We start from the raw sequence: 18,518 nt of genomic DNA, 5'->3' as shown, positions 1-18,518 counted from the left end.
TCGTCTGCTACATGGTATCTGAAATGTGCAGTGCATGATGCAAATGCGGGTTTACGTAAAAAATCATAAAAAATAAACTACCGATCATAGCCATATAAATTTAGTACCAAGCAAAAGAGGAATTCGCCGTACATGTTCACATACTTATTTTAAAAATGCTGGTAGTAAGCTGTTATTTTGAAAGCGTGCGGAAATCAAGTGTTGTGGAGTAAATATTTCAGAAAACATTCACATTTCGTCGTATTGCAGGAGTCAAAATAAGGAACTATACGTCCTCCACAGACTTATAAATACCACTAAACCAAACTTTAGCTAATCTGCTTTTATTACATCCCGGTAACTAAGGACTGGTATTGAAAATTAGTAGCTGTTATTGAAAATCAAAAACGGGACTTTCGACGATTTTGTACCGCCGCCATTGTCCTCACAGAACAACGATCACACATGACAGCATTCATCAAATACAAAGACATGTATACGCTTTAGCACCACTAAAAACCTCAGATGTACTCTTACAAATATATGTATGTACATGAGAATAAATGAGAAAAACTAAATCTTACCTTTGTAATGAAAATACGCAAAATCTATGACTGAGGTGAACACACGTTCCTCGCAGCTTCCGGATAGGCTGCGCAGTACAAGCCGTAGCGCTGATGGTTTCGCGCATTGGCTTGAGGGCCGTCCCTCTATTATATGGTCTCTGATCTCAGTATGAGAAAGATCTCAGGCAGGTTTGGTTAACTTGAACTTCATTTCAAGGTTACACCAGAGACCATATAATAGATAGATAATTATATGGTCTCTGGTTACACGGGAACTCTAACGTAAGTTTCACTGTCACGGCGACACTTTGAAGATTTAAGCATGTTAACCCGCATGTTAAAATTGTCAGCAAAAAAAATGTGTGTGTGTGTGTGTGTGTGTGTGTTTTTTTTCACTCGACACGCCGAAGACCCGGCGTAAAACCCGTTACTAACAACGTTTAAAGGCGTGACCAGGAATGAGATTTTGATGGTAACAAGCAAACACATTTAAAATGCAAATGAGCCCCCGGAAGAGATTCAAGAACCTGAGGAAATCTAGGCTTGCTTCATTTACGGCTTTAGCACTGCACGGAGGGCTAGGCAGTAGGGGAAATAATGTGGTTCCCCGACTGTGCGAGACAGACAATGTGAGCGGCTACAGACTGTCTTAGGTGTTTGCCTAGGCTATGAACAAAAATAATTTTTAGGTAAACAAATGATTCCATTTTCACTGAAAAGGAGCCCAAGTAAGATGGGAGATTTAGAACTGAACCTTGAGGAATTTAGACTTGCTTCATTTGGGGCTTTAGCATCGCTCTATGAGCTGAAGGGAGAATGTTGCGGCCGAGGGATTGATACAAACTACTGGGCAATGTATACTTCCTCGGGATCTATCAAGTAACAACAGTAGCAGGAACTGTTAGACTGGAGATCGCCCTCGTGTGCTTGGCCTCCTTTCACGAAGCACTAAGGTGATCGAAAGTCACTGAGGTAACCTTGGTGCAATGTTAACGAATGGGAGTTACGGTTAACCTAAGAGAAGGCTGCTTCGTGAAAGGAGCCTCTGGTCTTTCCCTTGACTAACGCTTAGCTCCTGAATGCATAGGATTTTGATAGTAACAAATAAACCCATTTTAATTGAAAAGGAGCCCCACTCATATAGGAAATTCAGAACTTGAGGGGATCTAGACTTGTTTCATTTTAACATTGCAGTGAAGGCTGACCCGTGAAGATCAGAATATAGGCCTTCAGCAACCCATGCTTGCCACAAAAGGTGCTTGTAAATAACGACTATAGGGATTGGGTGGTCAGGTTCGCTGACTTGGTTGACACATGTCAACAGTTCCGAATAGCGCAGATCGGTGCTCATGCTGTTGATCACAGGATTGTCTGGTCCAGACTCGCTTATTTATTTATAGACCGCCGCCATATAGCTGGAATATTGCTGAATGCGGCGTATAACTATATTCACTCACTCACTGCATTGAGGGCTAGGCAGTAGATAAACTAATGTTGTTCAGGGATTAAACGTGTGATACAGACTACCTTGCCCTAACCTCAGTCTAAGTAAACTTAGTCTCAGTGTATTTCGTTACACTCCACCACTGAGTCTAACAAAACCTAGTAGAAGGTCGCGTTAGGTAACCTTTGAGCTACTTATGACCGTCCAATCAAACGCGAGACGGTTAAATAGATTTACCCAATCAAACAACGGCTACCATTTAGGGATCGAATGGACTTTCAAAATATTCAGGTTATCGACACATAACTCTCCACAAACAAAAATCTGTATATAACACAGTTATTTGTATATACGCTTTGGGGATTCTGTTGACATGGTTACCATTAGCCAATACTTCCGCAAGATGACAGCCTTGAATATTGCCAAAAACATAATTTTCAGGGACTGTTTACTCACCGTTGTCATGGTTGTAACGTGCGCCGTGTGCATCACCCGTAAGGGATCGTACACTAAATATCATTCGGAATCGTTCGGGTACGAACCTTTTCGAGATAAAAAGTTCAAAAGGTATGTGCGAATGTCCACTTTGATCAGCTGTGATCTGATTAGTCAATCTCAATGGTTACCTGACGCGACCTCCCATAAGGTTTTGTTAGACTTAGTAGTGGAGTGTAACGAAAAGTACTGAGGATACGTTTACTTAGACTGGCCCTAACGTTCAATATTAATCATTAGTTGAACGCGGTGACAACAGATCTAACGAAGCAAACCTTAACATTTCCAGTGAACATTGACCCTAGTTAGTTTTTCAAGTATTTATTTGTTCACAGTGGTGTATCGTTACACATCAATTCACAAATTTGAGAGTTTGTAAGTCTGAATTCGACATTACAAAAAAATCACATTTTCAGAGTTCTGACACACTGAGGTCAACATGATGCACGATTAGGTTTAATGTTAAGCTGGGAATTTAGATCGCCATTAACATCAAATTAGTGGTTGGACACAAAACGAAAATCAAAGGAACAAAAACCCTTCTGTCAAAAGATTGTGGGTTCCCCAGATTAAGTAATAGTATATCCTATGACAACCAAGCACCTGATATTTCTATAACAGTACCCTGTACAATGCCAGTCACTTCCATCTCGGACTGTACGGGTCAGTTTGGTCATCAGGTCTTCTGATACCCTACTGCTTTTACGATACTGTCACTTGGGTCATGTCCACACGGGATTAGCCTACATCTGACTGTTTGCTGAATACCAGCTGGTCATCAACAACAGGAAATGCTGAGGACTGTCCACAGGGCAAGGTGCATCATAAAACAGTGCAGATAAAACGTAGATCAGTGGAAGGATGTTTTGAAAGCTTGGAACAAGTATTGTGAAAAGGTCATGTGACTAGCTCTATCATCATGGTTCAACTGTAGTTACAAAAACACACCACATAATAAAACTGGGCAAGTAAATGCATTCTTACAATAAAGGAGCCGTGTGGCAAAACTGGTGTCTTATCCTTTGACAACTTGAAGAAAATATACTCTTAAAAGAGTAGGGGATCTTATTTTTTTTAATTTACCATTAAAAATATTTAGGAGATTTATCGGAGTCAATCAATGTCGACATGATATCATTGAATGTTTTGAGAGTGCATCACCATTTGCACTTACTTGCAACCATCGTTATTTGGAATGTAGTCGCTTTTGAAAGATGATTGGTGTATGGCATGTAATTTTCATGTATACGATTTTCATTTTGAAACAAACGACTACAAACAAACACTAACAAATGTGTGCTGCAAGATGCGTGTCAAAATTAATGTTCTGAGTCATTTCTCGACCTTCTTGAAAAAACGTCAAAACCAAGAATGCACGTGTATGGGGCTACTGCTTTGTGCACGTGCATATCATGCGTTGTGTTTATGGGTGGTAATAGAGGGATATGGGGGTGCACTCATAAGTTGTCTGTCTTTGAAACGTTTGTTAACGTTTACACTTCCTATCCAAACTGAAAGTTCATTATCCCCTACTTTTTTGAAGAGTATACATGGCATTAAAGGCCCTTATCTGAACTATTTGCATGTTTTAAATATACCTGGCTAGCGATTCTGGAAACGTTTGTAGTCCTACGAACTTCTAAAGCCCATTTTTAACACACTGACTACGGAGAGAGAGAGAGAGAGAGAGAGAGAGAGAGAGAGAGAGAGAGAGAGAGAGAGAGAGAGAGAGAGAGAGAGAGAGAGAGAGAGAGAGAGAGAGAGAGAGAGAGAGAGAGAGAGAGAGAGGGGGGGGGGGGGGGGGGGGGGGGAGATGGTTTCTGAAGATTAATTCTAACCCGGATCTACTCGGGATTCGACCCCACAATGGTTTCTGCCGAGCAAAATGGGCGCACCATTCCGCCTACTTAAAAAGTGAAAAAAAAAGTCTTTGCAATCCTTCATACTTCAGTTTGCCATTTGGCCATCAGGGCCAGCTGGTACCTGCAAGCTTTACAATCTCCAGGCCCTGAATGAAATCTGCAGGCCCCTTTCGTTCAGCTACATTATCAAATAGCGAGGTCTGTGGCACAGATTGAATGTTTTATATCTGACAGCCCCATGCGTAGAGCGCTTAAATACCGGGAAGTGAAACTGTAAGTATATCTCGAAAGAAAGTAAGATAGCAGATAACAGGGCGTAGTTACAGATTTAACATAGCGAGAAGGACCAACTGTCATTCATATCGTGTCATGTTGACATTACAAACTTATGCATCTAAACTGGACTAATATAAAGACGGGGAAGGCCTCTGCGGTGTACGGAGCCTTACGTTTCAGGGTGCGGTAAGGTAACATAGTGGTTTTGGTGTCTCTGGTCACGCCGAAGACCCGGGTTCGATTCTCCACGTGGGTACAACGAAGCCTGTTTCTGGTGTTCGTATTGTTGGAATAGTGCCACTAGAGGCGTAAAACAAAAATCACCCACTGGGTTTCGGGGTTATACATGTATTCTTTAAGCAAGAGGCTGTGCATAACTTTACTCCCCTGTCCGCCTCACCTTCTTTGACCACATTATTTCCCCTTCTGTCCAGCCCGACCCGTGAAGGTCTCAGTGTAGAATAGGCCTTCGCCAACCCATGCTTGCCATAAAAGGCGACTATTCTTGTTGTAAGACGCGACTTACGGGATCGGGTGGATTGTCTGGTCCAGACTCGATTATTTACAGACCGCCGCCATATAGCTGGAATATTGCTGAGTGCGGCGTAAAACTAAACTCACTCACTCTGTCCAGCTCTTTCGCAATGCTAAAGAAGTTGATGAAGCAAGTCTACATATCCTTTTGTTCTGTATCTCGCATCTCTCGAATTCTGGGTCTTCTTTTCAATTCAAATAAACTTGTGTCTGTCAAAATTAATTAGAAACTAAGTATAAACTAATTGGGTTTCTGCAATCGCGTATTCCCAGAAGGATCTAGGGCGACTTCCTTGTCACCACTATTTAAGCATATCAGCAGGGAGAACACATACGTGACGCTTGGTGGGGAAGTTATATAACATTTCTCCATCACATCCTACTGTGGTGAATACACAGATCTCGATGGCGGTTTAATGTCGATGTTTCGGTGGGACTATCCTGGACTGTTTACTTCGTCCTCTACCGCATCTATTTCCTTGTCTCACTTGGCTTAGGAAACACAGCCAGCCAGTGTGCAGCGTGACCGAGTCGGCGCACAGTGCCCAAATTGGAACAGAATTCAAAATGGCGACGGGGAGCAGACGATAGGAAAAGGAGTACCAGACATTTGGAGTTCGGACGTGTTTCAACTGCCGCCACGTGGGAAATGCCCCATCCTTGAAAGGTTAGATCGAATTCTATTACGTTATGGTACATAAGTTACACGTAAAGTGGTACAAGCTAGGTGTTATGCCACTCAAAACAAGTGTGCACGCTTTCCTGTTTGCCAACGAGGTGAGAGGATCTCCAACATGAAGTGATGCTGGTGGGGGAAAAGTCGTCAGATCGAATACTACACATCACTCCCAGCGATGTAGCTGATGCTGTCTTTATTACCATAATAGGGACCGCTGTATCATTTCCAGCGATGGCAAATAAATGATATTCATAGATGTCGTCAGAGATATCATTAGATGCCATATAGACACGTCATTGCATATGTGTTGACATATTGTACCAGATGCCGGTCTGATATAAATATGATTTTCATGGCCACCACAACACAATCGCCAATGCGTGTTACGCAACACACTCTGCGTTCCAAGTGGACTCACACTGTTTCTTACACTTTCTGATATATTCTTCCTTACACTTAGATCTTTAACAGTATGTATGTAATCTGCATTAACTAAACCAAATAGAATTTTCCTCAGGTACAGTGTGTATAACCATCAAATCATTCCAGCATCTCTTAAGCTTAAATGAAGTTTTTGAGATCAATCAGTGTTACATTTTCAGAGACTAATCCCTCGTCTCCCGGATCCATTTCTGGCGCCGCTGCGCTTTTGTTTCACTATAACGCGCTCTATTAGCCAGTCTCCCAGGCCGCATCCTCTCCCATCGTCCCTTCATTTCCCTGAACGCGTTCTTGAATCAATAATGACCGACAGAAATCATCTCTCCTCTCTCTCAAACCCTCTCCCCACTCCGACTGCGGAGTCTGGCGGTTTAGTAAATAGCAGAGATTTTGCATTTTAAAAAAAATAAAACTCTCTCCATTTATTTTTTAAAACAGTGAAACATTTTGTCACCATGCCCCAAATATCACCTTCAGATCTAGACTAACAGCTAGTCTCTCACATGAACATATTTTACAGAAAAAACGTTCATAGTGAAAAAAAAACAATATAATGAAATGGAGCCCTGAGACTTTCTTCATTTTCAGAGACCCTGAAGCTATGGAAATCTAGACTTGCGTGGGCTCTCTTGGATATATATACTTCAGGGTCAGACTACCTCAGATCATTAGACAATCGAAAAATGTACTTAGCATTAAAACAAAATCTGATATGGTTGGAGTGATGCTAAAAGTGGCGTAAAATCCATCTCATTCACTCACACTACTAACAGTGTTTAACGGCTTGGCCAGGATTGAGATTTTGATTGTAACAAATAAACCCACTAAATTGAAAAGAAGCCCCGTGAAGACCAGGGATTCACAATCCGGGGACATCTAGACTTGCTTCATTTAAGGCTTTAGAACTGCGAGGAGGGCAATGCAGTAGGGAAAAATAATGCGGTTCAGGTACTATGAGAGGCTGTGGACTGCTGTAAGTGTTGGCCAAGACTACTCCAGGCTAAATGGTTGTCATCCTGTCAGCCGAAGGGCCCGTCGACAGCTGCCAATCAGCAGTTGGTTAAAACGAATGTTTATTTCGCCAAAGCATAGACAAGCAAACCTAGCTGTCCGAATTGTGAACCTCGTGTTATTTTGGGAGTGAAATGAAACAGGCGACTATGTAAACCGACGACACTGCCAGTCAGTAATCAGCCATTACAGACCCTAAGATCATTAGCTGGTCAAAACGTGTGTTTATTAAAACAAGAAGTGACACAACAGCGTCGAAGTGTTTCCGGATGCATGAACAGTGTTGCATCCAATATTATCACGGGTCTAGAAATGTCTAGTTCGTGTGAGAACCAACTCGCTAGACTAGCATGCCTGTTTCCCCATCATTACCATACCTTTCTTTAGGGACATATCGCATATTAATGCAAATATTAATTTAAAAAATATCAGGTTTCAAACGAAATTTTCTTGTTTGGGTGAATGAGTTTATTTTTGCGTCGGTCGATTTTGGCAGTATTCCAGCAATATCACAACGAGGATATCACAAATAGGCTTCACACGCTCTAGCCATGTGGGGAATCGAACCCGGGCCTTCGAAGTGACGAGCGAACGCTTTAACCACTTGGCTACCCCAAATACTACCTGAATGACAGCTACATATAAGCTAGTCTGACTCCCAGTCCCTGAACCACAAGTCTACATTTCCTCTGAATGTCCCGTCTTACAGGGACTCCTTTTCAATTTAAAGGAGTTATTTGTTTCTATCAAAATTATGTCTGTGCTCCTACAAGCAGTTATCCAATCAGTGATAGAGCGGTTTAGCTGGCCAAACCACCAATGCATTGAAACCACCATAGCATACAGAAGGCAAATTCACTGTATATCTGATAGGGATTGATTTCTCATTATTCAGTCTGCATCATTTGCAGGTAATATACTGCAAGATTGGATAACTGTGAGTGTCAGGTTGGAATTCATTGAATTTCTTTTCCCACAGAGGTTCCCAGTCACATCTTGTACGAACCTCTGTTCTCTGTCTTTTTCGTGGTGCCAGTGTTCAGGATTCGTGATTGGTTGCAATCAGATTTAGTTGTGCAATCAGCGACGTTGTTTCAAAAGTGGCATTCGCAAGGCCTCGGCAAAACTACAACCTCTTCCTCTGCGCGATGCGTAAACGTTTCTTTTAGACAAAACAGGGGATCAATGGCGGCTCCATCGCCCTCGTTGACAACGGACAAGCCCGTCATTAAATGTCTTGTCATCAACACAAGTCCCCAGCAGAGGAGGGATATTTGTGACCCCATATTTGCTTGGACCTAGGTCGATGTAACACGTGCCCAGATTGGATCGAAAGAAAGGAGCTAATTCGTGTTGCGAGTTTTTTGCCGCTAGGGGCTTTTACGGGTCCCGTGTAATATGACTCTGTTTTAGAACAGAGGTTCATAGGAAGATATGACAAGTAGCCTTTGTGGGAAGAGAATGGTTGTAATTGAGATAATAACTTTTAACGTCTGGTTGCACCCTCTACAACACAATTTGGCGGAGGGTTAGCCAAGTGGTTAATTCTTTAGCTCGTCACATCGTAGACCCGGGTTCGATAGTTTGAGAAGCCAATTTCAGGTGTGCCACCATATTTCTAAAGGTGTCGTACCGGGAAGGCTAAAATCTATTTTTCAGAAGTCCCAAGAAGGCTAAAATGTAAATGTCGGTTTTCCCGGGAGAGCTAGTTAGGGGAGTACCGCCAAAGCTAAAGATACCGGGTGCCGGGAAACATTAACATTGGAGGAAGATTATCCCATGCTATTATATGTAAGTTGCAAACCAAAGCCGAGCTGTCATGCACATGTTTGTGATGGGTAGCTGATGCACAGTTAGAATGGACTTCGCTATGTCAAGTCGAGGAGGAAGAAAGAGGAGGAAGTTATAACAGTTGCAACTGCCGCAAGCGTACTCGGGAAAAGGCGTCATGAAACATTGACTGTAAACCTGATGGACAATATTGTAAACAACATGATCGGGGGCATCGCCTACAGAGACCACGTGTCCGAACTTCTTAAACTCAATGATAGTGAATGTGATACCACGGATAATGACGACGTGTAAATAACTTTATTTATATTTTTATATGAATCAATGATATGTTTATTTACGTTTCATCTCACAAAATCGGATTTTTTTATTTAAAACAAATAAGTACATATAATCTCTTTACTTGCCATTTTCGTATGTGCCCAAATTAAATAGCGTCCACGTTAATCCTGTTTTCTTTGTAATTTGTCAGAACCTCCGAGTGGGAAGCGCTGTGTTCATTCAGCCAAAACATTGCCTTGGAAGTACCGCGAAGGCTGCGCTCACTGAACCATTTCCATTTTAACCTTCCCGGTCATGAACCTTTCTAAAAGCGGCATAAAGTCATACTCACTTGCTGCAAGACAATGAAAAGCAGTAATGAAAATTAGGAACATTTTCCATCCTATATACTTGATATTCGTTCGATAATGATTATAAATTATAAAATATTTATGTATTAAACCCCCGCCATATATGACTGGGGGAAATGGGGTTACCCTCGGTCCGTCCGTACGATACGGGAATGTACTCTATTCACATCTCCACTAAAAACAAACAAACAAACAAACAAAAACAAAACAAAAAAACAAAAACAAAAAAACGTTTTGTGGAATTCAATGAACTTCTACATGTCTTTCGTAGTCACTCTAAAGGTGTGCATTTCATATTTGTTTATGCAATTTCTTAATTTTTGTCACCTTTACAAATGTTTCAGCGTAGTTGAATGTTGCCCTATTCAGTCTATTTGTTCCACTCAACAGGGGAATGTGCGTTATCCGCTCCTTCACAAAAACTACTTTTTGGATTTCAGTTAGATTACGCGTGTGATTTAAAGAGACTCAAAAGTTGTGCGTCTCATGTTTTGATTTTGTATTTTATTTATATTTCCAATTTTAATTCCGTTTGAACTTACATAAATTTTGTTGAATTTCTCCCTGAAAATAGTGTTATAGGGGTTGAAGTCTATCCATTTCTCCACAAAAATTGCTCAACAGAATTGATTAAGCTTACACGTGTTGCATTGGCACCGAAAGGTGTGCATCTCATAGTTGCATAGATGTTTATTGTACTTGTCTAGTAGAAATTAATCACCAGAGCACACTCAGTGTAAAGAACTCTTCTTACGGCAGCGTGTCGGATTTTTTTTTTTTTTTTTTTTTTTTATAAATGACTTTGTAACTTAACAATGAGTTATTGTCTAAAGATTTTCTGGTCTGGAGAAATTACAAGTCCTGATGTCTGGCTTGGTTTTCAGCAAATTTCATCCACCGATTTCAGTTAAAATATGAAGTCCTTTAGTAAGGGAGTCCTGGTTAGTTGGAATAATTCTTACCCAATGTGTATCAGGGTTACGTTCTGAATTCAACATGTTTTGGTTATTGGTATCAATATCTTGGTCTTCTGATTTGTCATATCATTTTGTATATTAATTGGAATATTTTTGGCACCTATTGTAATATTTATGTGTCTTGACAATTAATCATGAATATGAAGGCTGAAAACGAGTTTATAATAATTAGTGAAGCAATAGCCATTTATAAACCGCCTGTTTTCACACTTGTGCATGGTCAAAGCGATTTGACACATTATTCTCTCGGATAAGAAGCTGCCTTTAAGATGCTAAAAGGTTATAGCTACTTGACTTATCCTACCGGGTACTCGTTTTCTGCTTGGTGAGCAGAGGCAATGTAGAACAAACTCAGTTGCTTAAGCTGAGTTCACATGAGTGAGTTACTTGTGCTTCGTTGTTACGCAGGACCGAAAAACTCCCAGGAGTCAAGCTGCCCATCCAAACAGAAACATATGAATCTCATAAACCAAGGACATACTTTTCAGCCAATCCGAATTTTCTCGTGTGAAAGTAAAAAGAGACGCTACAAACAACTATGGTTACACGAAATTCCAATTCCTTGTTTCATAAGAAAATGGTATTTACAAATGAATTTTAATTTTAAACTTACAAAAATGTATTTCTCTATTTTCTGACGAGGTTTAGGCAGCATGACCTTAACTTAGACGTCACAGACAGTTTGAAAAATAGTAAAATGATTTACAATTCACCTGACTCACTGGTTACACCATTTATGTATTCTTTACACTTATTAAGTGTATTTTTATCACGCACAATATGAATGGATGTAAATATTATTACGGTCGTACCATTCGAAACTACTCGCATCTTTACATGACCTACAAGAGCGCATATTCGACTTGCCGGAATGACACGAGTAGTTATGAAGGAGATACAAGATCACCAACTTCTCCGCGCCCATGAGTTCAGTGTTACGCCGCAGCAAAATTCCAGCGAGCCTGACCATCCGATCCCCTTTACTTGTGTCCTACGACAAGCAAGGAGTACTGAAGGCCAATATTCTAACCCGCACCTTCACGAGTGGCTGTTGTAGAACGATCCCAGTTCGGATCAAACTGTTTCAAAAAGACCATTGATTCAGATGTTCCTTAATTAGTGCTTCAAGCTATTAAATCAGTTGCCATTAAATCATTCGTGGTGTTGATGTACACAATTTGAATAACTATTTTGTTCTCTACCAAGGTTGCGAAAGTCTGAAAGAACGTAAACTAAGTGATGATTGTGTTTTAAACGATCACTTAGTCTTGTAACCATCTGCTGGCATTAATGGCTGTTGAGTCAAAGCGTAATATCACAATCACAATTGCACCAGTTCTATGTTTTCCAAGGAGTTCAGACAGTACAATTCTACAATTTATCACTTTGATTACTTTGTATCTGTTATTTATGGATCAAGATGTTAGTCTGTGCGGCGAGAATTTACCACATCACATCTGTTAAATAAACGTAAAGTATCTTGGACTCTATCTGGAAAATACCGAAAATAAGAAAATAATCTCTCTCATATTTTTCCTTATATAAATATGTATATTAGCTAAAATTAAATTAAAATAAGTCGAATTGTGTGTTACGGCAGTTGCGTGGGTTTTAAACAAGTTAAAATATTCATGGCAACAAACTCCCTCCCGAGAAATATTGCATGTTGATTTATCACGCTCACTACTGCCCCGAGGCGGTAACATGTGACAAATCGCTTGTCAAGGAAGTATGTCACTGTTAGCATTAAATCAACTCTCAGATATTCTGCGTACTCCTGTAACACCAGAGCCACTACCTTTCCTTAAGTGTATTTTGTCAGTAAACGTTAACTGAATTCAGTTATAACTTAGAAAAAGCTGTTTTTTTCTGTATTTCGGGGTGGGTGGTGGCGAGTATTAACATGTATCCTGTCCGTCCGTGCACATTCGTCTTTTCCGGAGCAGAACTGTACTGGTGCCTTTTGGTACTTTTGAATTTCTGAATAAATGTTTTGCGTTTCCATTGAAACATGTTCGATTTCGACGGAATTTGGTGGCTGTCCTCTTTTCCTGAGCATAACTTGAAAACTTTTCACTATTTCTTAACAAAACTTGGCACATATATCTGTCTGGTATATGGTGTACTGGGGTCTTTGAGCACCGGATACTAAAGACCAGTTCTATCCCGGATATTCACGGGCACTCCCGAACTATTCATACATCTCCGCCCGACGGTTTTTTAGATTGAGTACGGTTGTTTCTCGTGATGGCTCCGGTGCACGCAGGTTGGCTTGACACGCCTCAGTATCGGCCACGTGACTGCCAGAATTCAGCGTACATGAATTTCTCGTGGAAACCATTTGAGGTTGCTTGTCCAGGACTTACCGTCTCTTTCTTTCTTCATTGGACCCACAACTAGGTCAGTAAAAGACAACTGTTCTGTTTCAAACCCATATGTTTACCCACAACATTAAGCCAGAGAATGATCTGAAGATTAGCCTGCGTTCATTCCGTTTGTGACAAGTGAAGATCTGTGTTAGAATTACTCCTCAGTAGCCCACGCTTATTTCTCTTATTGATAAACATAGTTCGTATCCTTGATGGCTTGCCCAGGAATGTCTCCGTCCTTCTTCAACCACTCGGAATAGTACTGAGTGACTGTTGAGTTTTATGCCGCTTTTACTAACATTCCAGTAATACCCTGACTTGGTACACCAGAGATAGGCTTAACATGATTTTGTACCCACGTGGGGAATCGAACCCCATAACACTGATAGAGATAATTATCCACGTTACGTTGTCGTCAACCCATACAACTCAATGTGACTCAGGACGTACCTGTTTTTGTATACGCGAATGTACAAATGTTCATTGTCGTCAACATTTTACTGGTGGCGGAGAAGCATAGTGGTTAAAGCGTTCGCTTGCCACAGTGACGGTCTGCTTTCCATTCCCCAAATGGGTACAATGTATGAAGCCTATTTCTGGTGTCTCCCCGTCGTGATATTCGTTGAATACTGCTACTAACGCCGAAAAAACACACTCACTCGCTTATTCACTCATAAATATTGCAGTCACCTATCATATTAGTGTACGTTAGCTTGCCTGGATAAAATATACTTTTGTTGATGCAATTTTTCACTGAGCTCATATACACTCTATCTGTGTCATTACATAACTTCCCCCACCCTGAAATGACACTGTTTTTCAATTTTAAGGGTTTAGAAAGACTGTCATAAGTACGCTTGAAATTCTGCCCGCGAATGATTCTACACTTCCTTTCCTTAATTACTGTTGAAACACCGAAATATTCATTTATATAGCATGGAAAATGTGTCAGTAATATCTCCACAATCGACAGGGTTTTTTTTCAAATTATGATTGGTGTGAAGTTAAGTTTTAATGTTAATTAACCACAGGTATAAGACGAATTGACTCCCTTAACTGGAGTCATTGATGCTTTGGAAAAGGTCAGTCAGAAGGGGTTGGGGTGGGATTGGGGGGCCTTTTGGTTTGGTTTGGTTAATATTCCAGCTGCATGCTGATTGTCTGTAGACAATAGAATCTCGACCAGACTGTTCAGACATAAAAAAACATGGGCATCAATCAACACAGCAGGGATAGGATGACATATGTCGACCAAGTCGGCGAGTCTGACGACCGGACCCCGTTCGTCACCTCTTACGACAAGCATGGGTTACCGAAGACCTGTTCTAACCCGGATGTTCACGGGTTCAGTAGGGAAGGCACTGCCTCTGGCCACGAAAAAGAACACCGTAGGTCCATGCTATGTAATGAGTTGTGATTTGAACAAAGCAAATACTGTATTACTGAATGTGTATGTCCAGTACGGCTTGTTGTCGTTATAGATCATACAGATCGATAATCTTTAACTTGATATCTTTCACACATCTGAGTGGTTACATATTTTTGCAAATACAAGACACAGCATAATGTAGAAACGTCTGTTCAGTATCTGCGGAGATCACACGATCCCCGTCAGATCCCTGTTCTCATTCTCTTCCCACAGAGGTTACTCCTGTCATATCTTCCTATGTAACATCTGTTCTAATACGGCCCTTTCATGGTGCAAGTGTTCAAGACTCGCGATTGGAGGCGTTCAGATTTAGTTGTGCAATCAGCGACGTTGTTTCATTCGCAAGATCTCGGTAGTTTCCGAATGCATCAGGAAAACTTGCCACTACCAGTTTTTGTTTCTACAAACACATCATGGCGATTGACCCCTGCACTCTCTATTGCCAGTTTCTGATTTTCAGTTAAACATGAAATACCGAATCTTTCCTTCGCACGTTGATGAACCAACTCCATGGTGGCCGCCATATTGGAGCTAAGTCTATTTAACGCGTGTTCCGATTGGATACTAACAAGGGAGATGATTCCTGTTGCGATTTTTGCCGCAAGGGGAATCGTTGAATGGGAAATATGGCCGTATTAGAACAGAGGTTACGTAGGAAAATATGACAGGAGTAACCTCTGTTGGAAGAGAATGCCCTGCTCCACGTTCGTTCGAATTCTGTGCAGCCTTCATGCAGGTTTGCCTCGTCCTATCCCCAAGGAAATCACACAATGTCCCTAGACAATGTGAACACAGACTTCGAAGGCCGCGATCACCCACGGTACCTAAAAATGGGCTCGAAAAAATCGTAGACAATCGATCGTACACCGACCGTGGCAAATGTGATAAAGGTATGAGGTAAGATAACCCACGTGAACGTATGACGCAATCTTTCAGAGTGGCCACCGATAAACCGGTGACACAATGGAATGTTGTGGAGCTGTTGAGCTTGACTGGACTACAACAGCGAGGGGTATCTATATGCTGGTGGAAGAGTAGACTACAGCTGAATTTATATAATTTTATAGTAACAAATAAACCAATTTAAATTGAAAAGTATGTTGTTAGATTCAGGTCTGGACGTTGGGAAACAACAGACAATCTAAAGTAGTGTCGGAAATAGGAACAACTGATTTTTCACGTTTATCTCTACAGTTTATGGACCCGTGAAGGCGACTAACGAGATCGGGTGGTCAGGCTTGCCTACTTGGTTGACACATGTTATCGGTTCCCAATTGCGCAGATCGATGTTCTTGTTGTTGATCAATGGATTGTCAGGTCCAGACTGGATTATTTTACAGACCGCCGCCATATAGCTGGAATATTGCTGAGTGCGGCGTAAAACTAAACTCACTCACTCAATCACTCTACAGTTTATGTAGTTGATACGTGAAAGTGTGAAATGCCTGTTAAAATAAGTTCTGTCTACAGTTCCAGTTGCAGAAAGATGGGAAACGTGGAAAAAAGTCTTTACTGAGTAGAAGTTTATGCAGAAATGAGAAATGCGGATTTTCTAAATCGACTTATTTGCAATAAACCATATCTTTATGCAAATTAGTGTGCGATGATATTATATTACATATATTATTGTTATATTATATATGTCCATTTTGAAATTAGATTTAGCTTTATTATAAACGATAACTGACGTAGCCATCTATAGTCTGATCTAAATGCTTTCCGCAGCTATTCATATTTTTGCCCGATTTTAAGTTTTGCCCGATTTTAGGAGTAAACATGCCTCTCTGGATATCCTCTTACGCACCCCACTGAAAGTCCAGTTCGACCGAAGTGAGTTATTTCGACCTATTTGTGTAAATTTGAGGGATACAGAGTATTGGCCAAAAACAGTATTTTTCAATTTCCGACATTACTTTAGCTATTGACATCATGGGGCTCACTTTGGGTTACGAAGACATATATCGACTGATCAGACGAGTCTTACCAAATGGTTAATGTTTTACCCTCTTATGACCGTCATGGTTCTTGAAGGCCAATTCCAATTCCTTTTATTTACGCGTTTAACATTTTTGTAACCTTCAAGATCACCTTCAGACAGAGTGTGAGTGAGTTTAGTTATCCAGCGCGCTCAGCAATATTCCGACAATATGGCGGCAAGCTGGAAACAGTGGAGTCTGTACCAGACAGCCCACTGATCAGCAGCATGGGCGTCGATCTACGCAACAGGGCTACGATGACGCTGTGTCGGCCATGTCTCCAAGCCTGACCACCCAATCCCGTTAGTCACCTCTTGCGACAAGCATGGGTTACTGAAGGTCAATTCTAACGTGGATCTTCACGGGTTTGAAGGAAACGGTGAGTCGTTTGATACATGTTCACAAAAAGGGAAGCCCGGTTTGTATGACATTTGTTTTCATGTTTCAGATGGTGTCCTTAGCTACCTGCAGGAGAATTGGCCTCGTGTTCTTGGGCATAGCCCTTGGCCTGGCATTGGCCGTCTGGGGTGGAGTTATAAAACCACCCATCACTTTGATGACAGCAGAATGGAGCCAGTTCAGTCATGGCGCCCAAAGAACTTTTCCAGACGTAGATAGCCTCAACATATCACAAGCCGAAAAAGACACAATACGAATTTCAAGTTGCGTGTCCAACTTTGCCAGTTTCAGGGCAACCTATAACTCAGTTGATAGACCAAAGATGGAGATAGACCGTGTTGAAAGCCATTCCTATCTCACAACTGACAGTCGAGTGTTGGAAGTAGGAGGATACACAGGAGTAGATGCGGCTAAACTAATCAAGAGATACAACCCGTATTATCTGGCTCTCGAACCCGTACCCCGCTATTACACCATCTTGGAAAAACGATTCAAGAATAATCCCAAATACAAACTTTTTAAATTTGGACTGGGCAGGGAAAACAAAACCTTGTTTCTGAATATAGATTCGGATGCCACGTCACTGTTTCGGGTCAAACAAGCGTCGAAGAAAACCAAGACGGAGGAAGCACACATTCATGAAATCACGGGCTTCTTTAAACATATTGGTTTGTTTGCAAACCCAATAGATCTGATCACAATCAACTGTGAGGGATGTGAATTCGAATTGCTTGAACTGATAACAGCATCAGACATCGTAAAGTATCTGAAAAACATCCAGTTTCAGTTTCACCTTGACCTTCCAGGAATAGCCAATCAGGAGGCCCGTTACTGTGGGATCATGACATTATTGTCCAAGACACACAGGCCTACTTTTCAGTATTCCTACATATGGCAGAGCTGGAAAAGAAAGACTTGATTTTGCGGTACCAAATTATTAATCCTTGGTTTAGCTTCTTTTCTTGGTACAGATACATAAAAGTGCGGTCAATATTTATGTTATGATCGAAGTATGTGTGTGTATGAGTGTGTGTGAAAAAAACCCCCCAAAAAACAAAAAACAAAACAAAAAAAACAAAAAAACATTCAGTACAATATAAACCTGCAAATCCATGTTACAGACCAATATATCAGTTATCAATTTTTGATATAGATATGTCAAGATGCCTTTCTGATCAATTAATAGCACAATTATTTCTTCGTGGCGGATATATTTTATTTTTTCTTATTATTTGTTTAATTAGTGTATGTGTTCATATGTCTTGAGGGGCATGCGATCATGAGGGGGATCATTTTATGTTTGTGAGGTATTCCTTTCTTTCATTACTAAAAATAAACAGATATGAACTGGACAGTTTGCCTGAGTTAGTGATTTAACGGTTGCTTCTGTTGAAAATTCGCTTAGCGCTAAGCTGGATATGTAGGATTAGGCTCCGTCCGCGGACGTCCATTCGAATTGGAATATCTTAAGAACCGTTTACCAGATTCTTTTCATGTTTGGTACCTAAATTCATGGCATACAACTCTGTGGCAAACTCGCTCGCTCGCTCGCTCACTCACTCACTGCTATATACACGCCAAAACATTTTACAGTCACTATCTGACATTTATGAAGAGTTTGCCATTTCGGGGGGTATTGGTGACTTTGTCTTCTTGTT

At 41.0% G+C, this 18,518-nt stretch overlaps 1 pseudogene; it reads left to right on the top strand.

The window, feature by feature from the left end:
- Window positions 1–5,536: 5,536 nt before the first annotated feature.
- LOC137273630 (uncharacterized) lies at window positions 5,537–17,752 on the top strand (annotated as a pseudogene).
- The last annotated feature ends 766 nt before the right edge of the window (window positions 17,753–18,518 follow it).

This window comes from Haliotis asinina, chromosome 2 (genome assembly GCF_037392515.1).
Source record: "Haliotis asinina isolate JCU_RB_2024 chromosome 2, JCU_Hal_asi_v2, whole genome shotgun sequence".
NCBI lineage: Eukaryota > Metazoa > Mollusca > Gastropoda > Lepetellida > Haliotidae > Haliotis > Haliotis asinina.
This window is presented reverse-complemented; position numbering and strand designations above follow the sequence as displayed.